The sequence below is a fragment of the Squalius cephalus genome (genome assembly GCF_949319135.1).
Source record: "Squalius cephalus genome assembly, chromosome: 8".
Taxonomy (NCBI): domain Eukaryota; kingdom Metazoa; phylum Chordata; class Actinopteri; order Cypriniformes; family Leuciscidae; genus Squalius; species Squalius cephalus.
The window spans coordinates 35,254,783-35,271,596 of record NC_137129.1 but is presented as its reverse complement, the minus strand read 5'-3'; the positions used below and the strand labels follow the sequence as shown (position 1 = coordinate 35,271,596).

General features: G+C 37.5%; 1 protein-coding gene across 2 annotated transcripts in view; it reads left to right on the top strand.

The window, feature by feature from the left end:
- LOC307162890 (class I histocompatibility antigen, F10 alpha chain-like) overlaps window positions 1-16,814 on the top strand; it is a 36,082-nt gene that overhangs the window by 2,394 nt on the left and 16,874 nt on the right. The gene's annotated exons all lie outside the window — the stretch shown is intronic.

Genomic DNA, 16,814 nt, shown 5'->3' with positions numbered 1-16,814 from the left:
AAATAATTAAATGCATAAATAAATAAATAAATGAATAAATGTGGAAAAATATATAATTATACATAAATAAGGAAATAAAAGTATAAATAGTCATTTGTTTTTGTACATTTCTTCGCATATTTATTTATTTATTTATTTATTATTAAGTCAGGAATGGCATTCCATAAGTTTGACTTGCACATCATTATTTCATTCTATGATGTCATTTGCTCACTGCTGATACAGCATTTATCATCAGTAGCTATTTTAAGACATTGTAGATACACTCCTGACATAAAGTCTCTTCAAAAATATAGGTATCATAATTATGCTACCTTAAGTTTATTCTTTTTGGCCAAATTCTACACACATTTAATGCACTGCAAATATTATAATCCAACTGGATTATAAAAACTGGATTATAAAAAAAATAATCCAACAAAATATCAGTACAATTAGTGTAGTATACTAATTATATACTGACTATTTTAAGTATTTGTGTGTACTAAATTTTTTTTTGCTTATTAGAGAGTATTGTATTTAGCAACATCAAACCATTCAGTGACCAAACTGCTTTTATTGCAGGGATGCTCTAGCCTATCATAGCAGTATCTCTGGCCAAGGCAGGGAAACACCATGGACAGATGGCCAATTTAACACAGAGTTTAGGAATATGCTAATGTCAAACTGAATCACTTTTGAGTCTCCATCAATTTTATGTTAATTTTTTATTGAAGATTCTTCCTTAGTGAAATTACCATGTTTAAACAAATAGGATAGGATTTTGTGTCAGAATGTTACTGTAATACAAGCTACCTGTAGACAGCACAGAGTCTGGAAGCTCACTAGGTTTTAAAGGCAGGGTAGGCAGGTTTTTTCTAAAAAAAACTTTTTCCCAAATTTGTTTCAACTCTCTTTATATACCAATACATAATTAAAATGTAAGTACTCTGAAAAAGAGAGTATAAAAATCGAGTGTCTGTAGTCCTCTCAGGGCTGCAATAAACACAGCTACTTATTCCATTCACTCCCAACCCCTCCCTTCTGGGCCCCTTCCAAAGCCATGCCCCCAAAACACATGAACGCGGGATGCCGACCGCTCAGCTTGGAGGAGCGCAGTCCATGTAGTGACATCATGTCAGAATCACATGTAATAAAATACCTAACTTTATCATTATGAATATAAACAACTAACATGGCTGTTAGTACTCACTATCAAGCTAGCATATCGATACTGGTAAAGTTTAAAATATATTGAGTTTGATTTATAGGTAACGAGCTAGTAACATAAGGCAAAGCTAAAAACAGGTTGCACTGATACACGTTTTCCCATTACCATCAGTTACACTGTGATGAAGGTGAATTTCGTGTAAGATTCATAACATATACGGTGTTTTGCATGTAAGAGTTTCCATGATGAAAACACTGTTGGCCAATATTGACTCTTGTCTGACTTCTTGCTTTATCCAAAGACTTTTTGGTCATAGCCTTTTCGAATACTGTCTTCCTTTTTTTGCCTGGTTTGCCTTCGCTGACTGTATATGCAGGTACTGGGAATTTTGACTGCTCTTTCTCTGCCATTATTGTGATTCTTCCTAGCTTCCGTGCCTCTTCTCCTCCTCGAGTCAAACGGGTGCGCGCATGTGGGCAGCTCCATAGCAGCAGGGGTGGTAGCCATGGTAGCGAGGGAGAGTGACAGTCGCCCAGCCAATCATTTCATTCGTTCCGAATGGAAATAAGTAGCTGTGTTTATTGCAGCCCTGAGAGGACTACAGACACTCGATTTTTATACTCTCCTTTTCAGAGTACTTACATTTTAATTATGTATTGGTATATAAAGACAGTTTAAACAAATTTGGGAAAAAGTTTTTTAGAAAAAACCTGCCTACCCTGCCTTTAAGTCCAGTGAGATGGAGCACTACACAAAATCTGAGCAGTAGGGCTGGACTGACAGGAGATGAAAATATGACCGTTTGTCATGCATTAATATTAAAGCTATGATTGTGAAACATACAAACAGTGTTTAGTGTTTAATCTATGTGGAGTGATGGACGAGCTAATGGAAATAAAGTGAAAGAAAGACCACCATTGCCTAAAAGGGTTTTGTGAGATGCAACAAATTAAATGGAAGTGCGGACACAGCTTCCTTTTTAAGTGAAATTACCTACTTACCTAATATTTTCTTATTTCAGTAATGTGTATGAATGAATTTCACCAAGGTTGATTCATGTTTTTTGTTTCACTAGTGTTTGTAAGAGGCTTTTCAATAATTATGGCCTATACGGCCCCTCATAGAACAGTTGAGCAGAAACCAGAAGAAACCTCTTTAACCAAAATTAATTGATAAAATTAATTAAAATAAAAATATATATTTTTTTAAAAATAAAATAAATTAATAGGTTAATACTTATACAATAATAATAATAAAACTAAAACAGATTTGTCACAGGCGCGTGCAGGCAGGAAGACAAAGACAAATAATTCAATTATTCAAACTGAATAATTCAGTAATTCAAATGTAGGCAGACAGTCATTAGCACAACTTAATATAACAGTGATCAGACACTGAGTGATGGTGAAGGGGAAACTTAAGTGCTGAATGTGCATGAGGTAATGACAATACACAGCTGACATGAGCTAATAATGACGGGAACCAAGGAGTCCATGAACTGAAAATAATTGTGACAACATGATTAAATAAATTATTGATTATAGTGATTTATACAATTATTTTTTTATAAAAATACTAATATACATATGATAAAATATAATGAATGATAAATGAATTAATCTATAGAGGCCATTATTTGTGTGTATTGCTTTCTCGAAAAGAACGATAAAAACTCAAGTAGGCTAGTGTTTTAGTATGCATCATTATTCCATTATTGTATTTACACAGTTTCTCACATCTTTAATTCAATACTGAAAAAAACTTAATGTGGATGGACTCTATAAGAAATGTTGTTCATTCATTTATCTGTGATTCAAGGAACCTTGCTTTCCTATACATGTCTTCTTCTCATCAGATGTATACACACACATGCAGCTTAGAGGACCATTGATGTTGACGTGTTGATCTGCTGAATCATGAGACATCCGCTTCAGTGAATAAGTTAACAAGTGCTTCGACTCATTCAGTCAGTGAGAGATTCAGCCAAACTGATAATTCAGAGCGGTTCATAAGAGTCACTGATTCGTGAGTCAGATAACACAGATTGAGCAGTATGTTTACTGTCGTGTTCATCCAGCGACGACATCGCGATAGAAATCATGTTGTGTGTTTATTGTCTTTGTGTTATTTAACAGCACACGGCCTTTCTCTCTCATCATAATAAATTCAGACGATAAACTCACATCTCAGTTAAATAATCATTTCTTTTGCTGTTGCTGTAGATTCAGCGGTTAGAAAACACGGTCAGAGTATTTCAGCACAGCGTCTGTCAGCGTCAGTGGGAGACGAACCGACTGAATTCGTCCAGTTCTTTATTGTAAGAAAAGAAACCCGTTCGAGATCTGTCTTAGAGACAGAGGAGAAGAAGTGAAGGTTCAGATGAGCTGAAGTGATGCGACAGGACGTCCTGCTGAATGAAATCATGATTGGCTTTTCAAACAATCTATTTGATATGAATCACAGGAGCTTTACGACATCAAGCGTGTTTTATATTGTGTCTCTGTCGTGGTTCCTCGGAATAAGATTGTTCTTCTGTGGTAGTTTCAGTCGCTGCTGAAGCTCAGATCAGATGTGATTCGTCAGACGTCAGGCTGGAAATAAGGGCAGCTTTACTCTTATTAGAGAAGCAGAACGATGGTTGATCAGTTATTTGTTATTGATCAGAAGGACACAGAAGAACATCCTCCACACAATCAGATCAGTCGTTCTCAGATCTCTGAACCTCCATCAGGGTTTGTCTTTCTGTAGCAGACGCTCTGACTTGTGTTTGATAGAAACTACAACAATTCACTCATTTATTTCACAGAAATCTGCAGTGAGCATTTAATCAATAGACACACGCCATTATGTGTATTATGTTTTTGTCTATCACAGTGTGACTTTCCATTGAATCCGGTTGTTTTTATACTGAGCGAATGATATTTTCTATAGGCTACCTTTAAAACCTAAACTTAAAGGGTTAGTTCACCCAAAAATGAAAGTTTTGTCATTTACTCTCATGTCGTTCCAGAAGAATATTTACTCTGCTTTATAAGATAACCATCTTTTGCCAAATTCTCACATGCGTCTTTCACAGAGAACACAATCCCATAATGCATTGCAAAATCCTCAGTGAAACAATCCACATAGTTCTGAAAATTATAAAACAAAATAGTTTCATAGATTTAAAAACGGATTATTTTACACAATATTTGTGTATGCATATTTATGTTTATTAGAGTATCACATTTGGCGATATGCTAACGACAAACTGAATGGATTGTGAGTTTCCACAGTTGAGCAGTGCTATATTAATGATGCATGTGTTTCTGTCTATGTGTAGCGCATCCGAACCAGTCGCTTATGAGTGTCCGTTTCATTCAGGATGCTGTCTATGTAGACTGAGATTCAGCTCACTGTGTTTTAGATCAGAGTCCAGACGGAGCCTACAGCGAATCAGAGCAGGACAGTTGAGCAGCGGGACTGGTCTCACTTATATGTGGTGTTTTAGAGGCTGTTACTGATAATCCCCACCAGAACTATTAGGCGGCGAGCTACATAGGCCTACCGTGCACCCCCCCCACCTCCCAACAAAACCATACTTTTTTGAAAGGTCTGGATGTGTAGAATATGAATCTGAATGTTAACATTGAAAATTTTGGGTTGCACTACCTGTTTTAGCCCTGTGAATAGGGAAACCCTAAAAAACGATTTTAAGCGATTTTAACACATCGAGATTGTCCTAGTCAATCAGAACAGCTTTTAGGTGACCCAATACACACTCAAACTTAACATATGATGACTTAGGTCAAATACCTACCATGCTGCTTATTGGTAGGTGTCTAAAATTAACATAGGTAAGGCTTTATGTCGATATAATGAGCCCATTTCAAGGCCACGACCTAGATTCGCCTATCATGCACCCCAACCCCCTCCCCTTAAAAAAAATCATGCTTTTCTGAAAGGTCTGTATGTGTAGAATATGAATCTGAATGTTAACATTGACATTGTTGGGATACACTAACTGTTTTAGCCCTGTGAATAGGGAAACCCTAATAAACGATTTTAACACGTCGAGATTGGCCTAGTCAATCAGAGCAGCTTTTAGGTGACCCAATACTCTTACTACACTAAATTGATAATTACTTTAAATAGTTGTTTTTAATTATTTTTAATTTAATATAGTTAAGGCCTTGTATGGATATAATCGATCAAGGACCATTTCCATAGCATCAGTTAATATGCTAACGTGCTAACATTCCAACATCCCAACATTCAAACTCCTCACCCTCCCCATCTTTATTTAATATAATTGACCCCTCTTACTACATTGATAGTTACTTTAAATAGTTGTTTTTAATTATTTTTAATTTAATATAGTTAAGGCCTTGTATGGATATAAAATAATATCCTTTATAAAATATATTATGGATATAATGCAAGATTAGCCAGAATGAAAGAAATACGTGACAAGAGATTAACTGAACCACTGGAATCTGCTCACAGAATGAATGTAACCTGTGAACTTATACCAGACACCATTACAGAAGGTGATGGATATCACAGAGAATGCTACCAAATATTTGATACAGAAAATAAATACAGTGGGGCAAAAAAGTAATTAGTCAGCCACCGATTGTGCAAGTTCTCCCACTTAAAAAGATGAGAGAGGCATGTAATTTTCATCATAGATACACTTCAACTATGAGAGACAAAATGAGAGAAAAAAAGTCCAGAAAATCACATTGTAGGATTTTTAAAGAATTTATTTGCAAATTATGGTGGAAAATAAGTATTTGGTCAATAACAAAAGTTAATCTCAATACTTTGTTATATACCCTTTGTTGGCAATGACAGAGGTCAAACGTTTTCTGTAAGTCTTCACAAGGTTTTCACACACTGTTGCTGGTATTTTGGCCCATTTCTCCATACAGATCTCCTCAGCAGTGATGTTTTGGGGCAGTCTCTGGGCAACACGGACTTTCAACTCCCTCCAAAGATTTTTTTATGGGGTTGAGATCTGGAGACTGGCTAGGCCACTCCAGGACCTTTAAATGCTTCTTACAAAACCACTCCTTTGTTGCCCGGGCGGTGTGTTTGGGATCATTGTCTTGCTGAAAGACCCAGCCACGTTTCATCTTCAATGCCCTTGATGATGGAAGGATGTTTTCACTCAAAATCTCACGATACATGGCCCCATTCATTCTTTCCTTTACATGGATCAGTCGTCCTGGTACCTTTGCAGAAAAACAGCCCCAAAGCATGATGTTTCCACCCCCATGCTTCACAGTAGGTATGGTGTTCTTTCTCCTCCAAACACGACGAGTTGAGTTTTTACCAAAAAGTTCTATTTTGGTTTCATCTGACCATATGACATTCTCTCAATCCTCTTCTGGATCATCCAAATGCTCTCTAGCAAACTTCAGACTGGCCTGGACATGTACTGGCTTAAGCAGGGGGACACGTCTGGCACTGCAGGATTTGAGTCCCTGGCGGCGTAGTGTGTTACTGATGGTAGCCTTTGTTACTTTGGTCCCAGCTCTCTGCAGGTCATTCACTAGGTCCCCCCGTGTGGTTCTGGAATTTTTGCTCACCGTTCTTGTGATAATTTTGACCCCACGGGGTGAGATCTTGCGTGGAGCCCCAGATCGAGGGAGATTATCAGTGGTCTTGTATGTCTTCCATTTTCTAATATTTGCTCCCACAGTTGATTTCTTCACACCAAGCTGCTTACCTATTGCAGATTCAGTCTTCCCAGCCTGGTGCAGGTCTACAATTTTGTTTCTGGTGTCCTTTGACAGCTCTTTGGTCTTGGCCATAGTGGAGTTTGGAGTGTGACTGTTTGAGGTTGTGGACAGGTGTCTTTTATACTGATAACAAGTTCAAACAGGTGCCATTAATACAGGTAACGAGTGGAGGACAGAGGAGCCTCTTAAAGAAGAAGTTACAGGTCTGTGAGAACCAGAAATCTTGCTTGTTTGTAGGTGACCAAATACTTATTTTACAGAGGAATTTACCAATTAATTCATTAAAAATCCTACTATGTGATTTTCTGGATTTTTTTTCTCATTTTGTCTCTCATAGTTGAAGTGTACCTATGATGAAAATTACAGGCCTCTCTCATCTTTTTAAGTGGGAGAACTTGGACAATTGGTGGCTGACTAAATACTTTTTTGCCCCACTGTACCACAAATCCTGTAGAGTCCAATATACACAAAATTTAGAAAAATTGAGAAGTGCAAGCACAGAAAACAAGGCCAAACAAATCCAAATAGTAGAAGCTCACGGTGAGACATTTGGTGCTGTATCTCGAGTTATTGACAAGGAAATCATCGGCAGCAACAAAATGATGAAATTGACTGATCTGACCAAAATCTACATAGCTCATCTAGGATGCACAAACTTGCCTCAGCACCAAATGCCTCACCGTGAGCTTCTACTAGTTGGATTTGTTTGCTTGCACTTCTCCATTTTTCTAAATTTTGTGTATATTGGACTCTACAGGATTTGTGGTATTTAGCTTCTGTAGCAAATAGATCCTTTCCTCTAATTCTGCGAAGCAAATTTTCATCAAATTTTTGTTCTGCAACTTTGAGGACTGTTCTCCACCCATCACACTCAAACTCTCTTAACCCCTCATTCGTCCATATCCCTTTCTTTTGTACCTTCTTCCGTGTAATTGAGTTGCAGAATATACAGTCAGGTGTGAAGAGCACCTTGTCACCAGTTGAGGCCCTCTGACTTTGCCTTGAACTTGCTGCTAATAGTTCAGGCTTCTGGTCGAGTCTTTTGAGATTCATGGTGAATCTTTGGTAGCATTCTCTGTGATATCCATCACCTTCTGTAATAGTGTCTGGTATAAGTTCACAGGTTACAGTCATTCTGTGAGCAGATTCCAGTGGTTCAGCTAATCTCTTGTCACGTATTTCTTTCATTCTGGCTAATCTTGCATCAGAATCTACGTTTGCCCATAATTGCAAGAGTGGTCTATATACAAGACCAGGGACATGCACAATGCATCTGGACTTTGGTTTTGTCCCATGACATACCCTATGCCTTGAAGGACCTGCAGTCACTTGGCCCACTGACTCATGTCTTTACTCAGGCATAACTGAGCAGTTCAACTATGTTGAAGAAACCAACTACATAACCGACTAGATTATCTATGTGTGTGAGGTGTGTGTGTGTGTGTGTGTGTGTGTGTGTGTGTGTGTGTGTGTGTGTATAAGCTACTGGACGTCTAAAATTTCCCTTTGGGATGAATAAAGTATATATCTATCAATCTATCAAATGTAATCTAAAATAATTAAAAACAAATATTTAAAGTAAGCATCAATGTAGTGTAGTAAGAGGGGTCAATTATATTAAATTGTAAACTAAAATATTCAAACATCGAGCAATTCAGTGAAACAAATTTCTTGCTGTATAGGCAGAGGATGCAGACTTGGGGTATCTGTCTGTGTGAGTAAGAACAGTCTTTCAGGACAGTCTGCCTGACACAGAGGAAACTGTTAATGAAAATTAAAAAAATATCTTATTTTGTCATTGGATGAACAACCCAGACAGGTTTCTGATTTGTCAATGAAATTACTTCGATGGAAAGGGTAATGAGGGTTGGAATGTTAGCACGTTAGCATATTAACTGATGCTATGGAAATGGTCCTTGATTGATTATATCCATACAAGGCCTTAACCATATTAAATTAAAAATAATTAAAAACAACTATTTAAAGTAATTATCAATTTAGTGTAGTAAGAGTATTGGGTCACCTAAAAGCTGTTCTGATTGACTAGGCCAATCTCGACGTGTTAAAATCGTTTATTAGGGTTTCCCTATTCACAGGGCTAAAACAGTTAGTGTATCCCAACAATGTCAATGTTAACATTCAGATTCATATTCTACACATACAGACCTTTCAGAAAAGCATGATTTTTTTTCAGGGGAGGGGGTTGGGGTGCATGATAGGCGAATCTAGGTCGTGGCCTATACATGAAATGGGCTCATTATATCGACATAAAGCCTTACCTATGTTAATTTTAGACACCTACCAATAAGCAGCATGGTAGGTATTTGACCTAAGTCATCATATGTTAAGTTTGAGTGTGTATTGGGTCACCTAAAAGCTGTTCTGATTGACTAGGACAATCTCGATGTGTTAAAATTGCTTAAAATCGTTTTTTTAGGGTTTCCCTATTCACAGGGCTAAAACAGGTAGTGCAACCCAAAATTTTCAATGTTAACATTCAGATTCATATTCTACACATCCAGACCTTTTAAAAAAGTATGGTTTTGTTGGGAGGTGGGGGGGGTGCACGGTAGGCCTATGTAGCTCGCCGCCTATATTAACTACCTTAACCAGCAGGACCAGCAACTAGACCAGCACTAACCCACAGAAACAAGCCAGATCCAGCGTCTGAACTCATGCAGGTCTGAGCTGCTCTCAACAGGGTTTCACTGTCTCTGAGTGAGGAGAACGAGAGACAGAGACACAGCAGAAGCTCAGAAGAGAGACAGAACAGAGCAGAACTTAGAGCAGAGAGACGGCTCCCGAAAGACAGACACGAGAGACAGACAGCCGCCAGATTCACAGGAGATCAACAGGTGACAGTCGTAATTAATGACAAACTGTCATGATGTTTGAATGGCGTTTAGTTCAGATGTCACGTGAGACTCCACAGGTCCCCATTGTGTGTGCAAGGTTCAGACGCCACTGTTCCCACGGCGATAAGGGCCGAAACAAAACACTGATCCCAAAGACTAGATATATAAAGACGGTGCGCTCGTATTACTATGATCGGGAGAAAGTGCAAAGCGCAATATGGCGGAATAAGTCCCGCCTTCTAAGTAAAAGAGCCAATCGCCAGTTGGTAAAGTCATTACGTCACTGCAGCTGCCGTTAGGAGCTCTGGTTGCTATAGAAACAGTCAGTGTTCTGAGACGAACGCTTACGACTGCGCATCGGCTGATCCAGCCTGACAAATGCAGTTTTTGTCATGATTTGAGCGTTTAGAAACAAAATTTATGAGACAGTTGTTGTCATATTTCATTGGGGATTTAAAATATGAAGTTTAATCGTGAGCTTGTTGAACAGCTTTGGAGAATTTGATGTTCCCCCGTGTAAAGAGAGAGGAGCTGCACGTGCGGGACTGAAACCGCTGCTCGAGAGGCGTCTGAAAGATGGCCGCCGGTGAAACGACTCGCTGAAAGAGACTTCGCTGATGCAGAACACTGAACTGCTACAACAGCACAACATGTTTCCATAGTTACTGTACGTTCATCAGCTGACCCTCTGTAAATATCAGTAAAAAATGACTTTTATAAGAGATCGGGGGTGCGATGTTCCCCTCAGGGGCGAAACAGTGGCCGGAAAAATCCCATGCACTTTGCATCGCGAAAAACTTTGACGGGTCATAGCTCTGAGCGAGGATTTCACAGAAACGTGCGGTTTACCACAGTTGAAGAGGCTGGCAGGCTCTGTAAGAACATACCTCACAATGGGGTAAAAGTTGCACCCCTGGGGCGCAAGAGCTGCCCAAAGTTGCCCCATAGACATACTATGGCGAAGGACGGCCCATGAAACGCATGCGTGTTTTTCTTACTATGGTAAATTGCATAGGGATTTTGTATTGAACATAACTCTGGATCACAGTGTCGTAGAGACAAGGGGGCGGGCTCATTTTACTCAGACGACCAATCAGTCTCTCAGGATTATTGTGAAGCTATCAAGCCACGCCCTAGCAACCATTTAGAGCACCATAGCAACAAGTTCCATAGACTTCTATGGAAAGAGATCAGAGGGATATCTTTGGATAGAAGTGTCATAGAAACATGAGGGTGGTCTCGTTTGACTCGGGGCAGCAAACAGCCAATCATGAATCACCTCAACACCTCCTAGCCCTGCCCTAGCAACCATTGTCGAGCACCTTAGCAACCAAAATCCAGAGAGGGATTTCTTCCATTCTGAATGTCACAGAGGCATGGGAGTTGGATTTATATCATTCATATTGACAAGCAGCCTTTGGAGTTTCATCATTGGCAGCTCCCAAGCAACTCCATAGCAACCAAAGAGAGTACCCTAGCAACCGTTTAGCAAGACCTGTATCTCTGCATCAGAACATCATATAGAGATGGGGGTTGGCTCTTTTGACTAAATCCTTGGTAACCCTTACGAAAAAAAAGTATACTTCAAGTTCATTTTATGAAGTATACTTGAGTAATGTTCAAGTATATTTTTAAGTATACTTTATGTAGTAAGTATACTAATGTCAATATGTACTAGTAGTAAACTTGTAAGTGTACTATTTTAATACCGCTTGGGACTAAATTGGCCCACTTGAAGTATATAAAAGTATATGTTTAAGTGTACTATAAGTGTAACAGTAGTAAACTTTAAGTGCACAACTAGTTCATAATTATGTTTCTCATTTGTACTGCAAGTGAACTTATGAGTATACTAGTAGTTTACTATTTTAATACTTGTAGCAACTTTGAAGTATACTCTCAGTAAACTATTAGTTTTATACTAAAAGTTCTCTTTTAACGTACTCTCAGTAAACTACTAGTTTAGTAGTTTTATACTAAAAGTTTTCTTTAAGTGAACTTAATGTGGCATGAAGAGAAATTACTAAAGATCTAATGTATTGACTACGCCACCTGGGAATTCTCAACCCAGGAAAACCAACCTAATAAATAGGCTGCACAGATTTATTCCTTTAATAGGACAAGAGACGTGAATGAATAAATAATTACTTTTTTTATTAGAGGACACAAGTGTAATAGTTCAAGACAAAACAAGAAAAATGTTCAAAATAATACTACAGTGCTAAATAGTACAAACCTCACAACATCAAAACAAAATAAATACACTTAGACAAAAGAAAAGCACTCAAAAATAATCAGACAGCAGGACTGAGTGAGGCCAGCAGGGGGGGGGGACTCAATGAGCACCACAACACTCAGTAAGTAGCACAAGAAATGCAAAAGAAAAACCAAAGCAATAACCACATCAGTATCACCTTCACACCGGTGCACATCCACAGCACAAGATAATCCACAAGTCAAGCCCTGCCCCTTTGCTTTTAGACACTCAACCCCTAACGAAAATAAACGACAAAACATACATCGAATAATTAAATACAATAGAATTTCACAGTGGAAACACTAATACAAATTAACAAAAAGAAAAATACAAAATTAGCTAAACAATAAAAAAAAATAAAAAAAACCACAATGCTCTCCTTGTAAACATACAGGCATGTACGCACGCTCGCGCACGCACACACACTAAACCTGCAGGGGCCGGGCGGCGATATTCCTCCAGTCAACCTGCATGCAAAAGCAGTAACAGTTTCTTATTCGGAGAGAGTGGAATAATGAAAACGGCGCAAAATCCTTTCGTTTTAATATCCAGTTGAGATAGCAGCAAAACAGCAGCGCTCCGTGATCAACGAGCGAGTGACAGTAACCCCAGCAACGGAATCCTCCCCGCTACTCGGCAGAACACACTGCACTTCTGAAACGACAACTTTAATTAAAAGAAATATCATAGAGCATGACACATATGTACAAATAACCTGCATACTTGGGGTGCGAGGAATCCCAGTCACAGCAGTCCGAAACGCGAAATCAATGCGCACGCTGTAAATAGACAGAAGGCATTTTGATTCACCCACTGCCCTATAAGGAAAAGATAACGCTATAAACAACCGCGTTCCTACCTGTGGAGAGTCTGCACAAGAACGCCAGCCATGGGAAACACGACTCGATCCCCCACATACCAAACGAGGGACCAAACAGACAAATTTCCCGCATACGGAACCGGAAAAACAAGCAAGAAGCTCCGTGACGTGATTTATTACCAAGCAGGTATATATGCTCCGCCTTTAGCTGTGATAGGCTTAATAAATAGACCTGAAGCAACCAATAGTAGCCCGAAGTCAAACACTTATACTGCCACATTAACATCATACTTATAGTTTACCATTTATATATTATTTTTACTCTTTTAGTGTCCTCTCAGTAAACTACTAGTTTAGTAGTTTCATTCTACAAGTTTTCTTTAAGTGAACTTAACATTATAATTATAGTTTACTATTTATATACAATTTTTGCAGTTGCAGTAGGCCTATACTACTATGTTCAAATGTTACTTTGTATACTTGAAAAATACCTTTACTTTAATTTTAAAAACATTTTATTAGCGTCATGCATCCTTTTTTATCAACACTTGAATGTCAGTAAGTTTCATAAAGAAAGGCAACATTTTAAACAAAATAGTTGAGAAAATCACATCCTGAACGATGATCAAACACAGGTGGAGATCGAGTCCGACACCCCCACAGCTTCAGTCGTTTTCTCCTCATGGGTTAGGCCTACGCTTCATTTCATTTGGAAACATTAAGCAGTTTTGATTTACAAGCTGTTTAATGTTTGATATCACATTATTTTACATTTGAGTGAGCAATCTTCTATCACTTGTTTAAGTTTCTTCTTCTCCTGTGTTTTGATCCGGAGATTCTGTACTAGAAGATGTGTCATAGCGCCCCCTACCGTATACCAGTGAAAACATGGATAGCTGGAAAATTCAGTCAATGGTGGGGAAAAGTTTCATTAAAGTAAATATGTACACTACCAGTGGACTAGCCTACACAAAAATTCAGATACGCAGAATTAGAAACATATCTGTTTTATATCAATATTTTAATCAATATTTTCAAACAAAGTTTCATAAGACTGTATATGAAAAACGATGTAAAAAAAGAGTATATTTAATAGGCTACTCGATCAAAAGAGTTAACACAACTACAAGCCAAGTATACTTTGAATCATTAAAAATGTATGTATATCTCAATCAAAAGATTGAGTACAAGTACAGGCCAAAAATACTTGGACTTTTCTCTCAGTATAAGTCAAGTACACTTAAGTGTAATTAAGTATATTTCTGAGAAGTAAATAAAATGTAGACTGAAAGTATGCTTTCTTCTTTTTAGTTGAAAAGAAGTATACTAATAGAATACTTGAATAAACTTATTTTTCATGCTTATTTTATTTACTCTATAAGCTATTCCACCCGAAAGTTTGTTACTATATAAAGCTGAACACGTTAGTTTATAAGACGGTGTGTAATATTATGTTTTTAAAAAACTATTTAATAAGCTACTCAATCAAAATAGTAAACACAAGTACAAGCCAAGAATACTTAGAATACTTAATTATACTTTTAAGTATATCTCGATCAACAAGTATAGGCCAAATATACTTAGACTTTTCTGTCAGTATAAATCAAGTATACTTAAGTGCAATTTGAAGTATATTTCTGAGAAGTACATAAAGTATATTTCTGAGAAGTATATAAAAAGTAGACAAAGTATTCTTTCTTATTTTTAGTTTAAAAGAAGTATACTAATAGAACACTTGAATAAACTTCTTTTTCGTAAGGGAAATCATACTAGAATGTGGTAAATCATGGTAAACGACGTGGTAAATCGTGTTAACATCATGCTACCAACATGCTAATCATATTAGCATAATGCTTGCAACATGCTAATCGGGCTTACATCATGTTAATCATGCTAGCATCATGCTAGCAACATGCTAATCGTGCTAACATCATGTTAATCATGCTAGCATCATGCTAGCAACATTATAATCATGCTAGCATAATGCTAGCAACATGCTAATAATGCTAGCAAAATGGTAATCATGTTAGCATAATGCTAGCAACATGCTAACTCTGTTAACATTCTAGTTTAATATTATTATTCCACCCTGAAGCTCTTAATGATTGTGATCAATGTGTCCTGTTGTTTTTGTTCTTGCTGAGCAAAACCAGTTTCTAAAATGCTCTCGATCTTTTGAGCAGAAACCACAGCAAACCAATTTAACACAAATTAATTAATAAAATATAAATGAATAATGATTTATTATACTTATTTATACAATTATTTTGATAAAAATACTCAAATACATATGATTAAATAAAATATAATTAATAATAGATTAATTAATATAGAGGCCGTTACAGTTATTTGTGTGTTGCTTTCTTGAAAAGAAAGATAAAAACTCAAGTACTGTTCTAGTACGCATCATTATTTCATGATTGTATTTACACACACAGTTTCTCACATCTTCATTTTAATACTGTGGATGAACTCCAGATGAAACGCTGTTCATTCATTTATCTGTGATTCAAGAAATCTCTCGCTTTTTCCCCACACATGTTTTAGTCAATCTCCTGCTCATCAGAAGTGTGAGTTCACACACACGTACAGTAGAGGAACACTGATGTTGATCTGCTGAACTCAGTGTGTGTAGAAGAGTCTCCTGCAGAGTTCAGCTCCAGCTCTGCTCTCTCACACACACCGGACTGTCATTGTTCAGTAATCCTGAGACTGAGATCGGCTGATTCTGTGTGATTCAGTGAGACTGGAGCTCAACTCTGCAGGATGATGATGGTCCTCCAGGAGTAGATCAAATACTGCTGATTTACACTGTTATTGTGGTAAAGTTGAGTCACTCTTAAACCGTTCAAAGAGTCTTAATAAGTATGATATCCTATTTAAGATTATTAATTTTATTGACTATATATTTTCTTACTGATTAGACTCACGGTTCTCCAACAGTAAATTATTAAACTCTCAAAACTCCCACAGACAGAATTCAAACTCCAACTGAAACTCCAACTGTCAAAAAATTCAAATGTAACCAGACACACAAATTCAAGATTTTAATATCATGTAACAGAGTAGATCACTTCAGAAACTCTGCTCTCCGCTGTCGGGAAAACTGTCCTTTCTACTGTCTCCATCAGTTTAATCATAGTTGTGATGTCCGCCATATGATTCATGATAGAAACACAAGACGAGATGAATATGCAAACTCGCGTCAGACTTTACTCAACAGAAGCTCGCTAAGCATTACCAAACAAACCCAGAGCATGGATTCAAAAACAGACCTCAATAATAGAACAAAGAATCTGTTATCCTGATATACAACAATAGTAAAGGGATACAAGAGTGTAAAAGAAGCTCAATAGATGAGCAAGGACGGGAATCGTAAAGTTTAACAAATCTGTTTCTGAGAAACGGTTCCGGTTCATTAATCGATCCATTATGTCACGTTTTGGTTTTGTTCATGTCATGTGATTCCCTGTTTGTCATGTGATCCTGCCATGCGTTCCCTTGTCTGATGTGTCGTGTTGTCATTGGTTCATTGTTCACAGGTGTCCCTTTCTTGTCATTAGTCTTGTGTGTATTTAAGCCCTCGTGTTTGTCATGTGTCTTTGTCAAGTTTTGCTCCACTGTTTGGTAAGCGTCATGTTTTGTTGTGAGTTCATGCCTCGTCATGCTTTTGTTTTATGTTTGATCTTCTGTTCATAAATAAACGGCACTTGTGTTCTCATCTACACTTGCCTCCAGTGGATCCCTTACACATTAATGATTCTTTCAAAATAATTGATCCTAAGAATCAACAAACATACTAAACAAAACAATATTACTTTTGGCAACATTTCTTTTTTAATTAAAGTACCATTTATTATGACAGAACGCTCTTCCTAATGTGTGTCTTTAACAACCAGTCAGGAACTTCACTAATTTAAGTCACACAAGCCTAAAATACACACAACACAGTCACAGTTCACGGTTTATTTTTTGATTGGACATGATGAAAATCATATTAATCCGC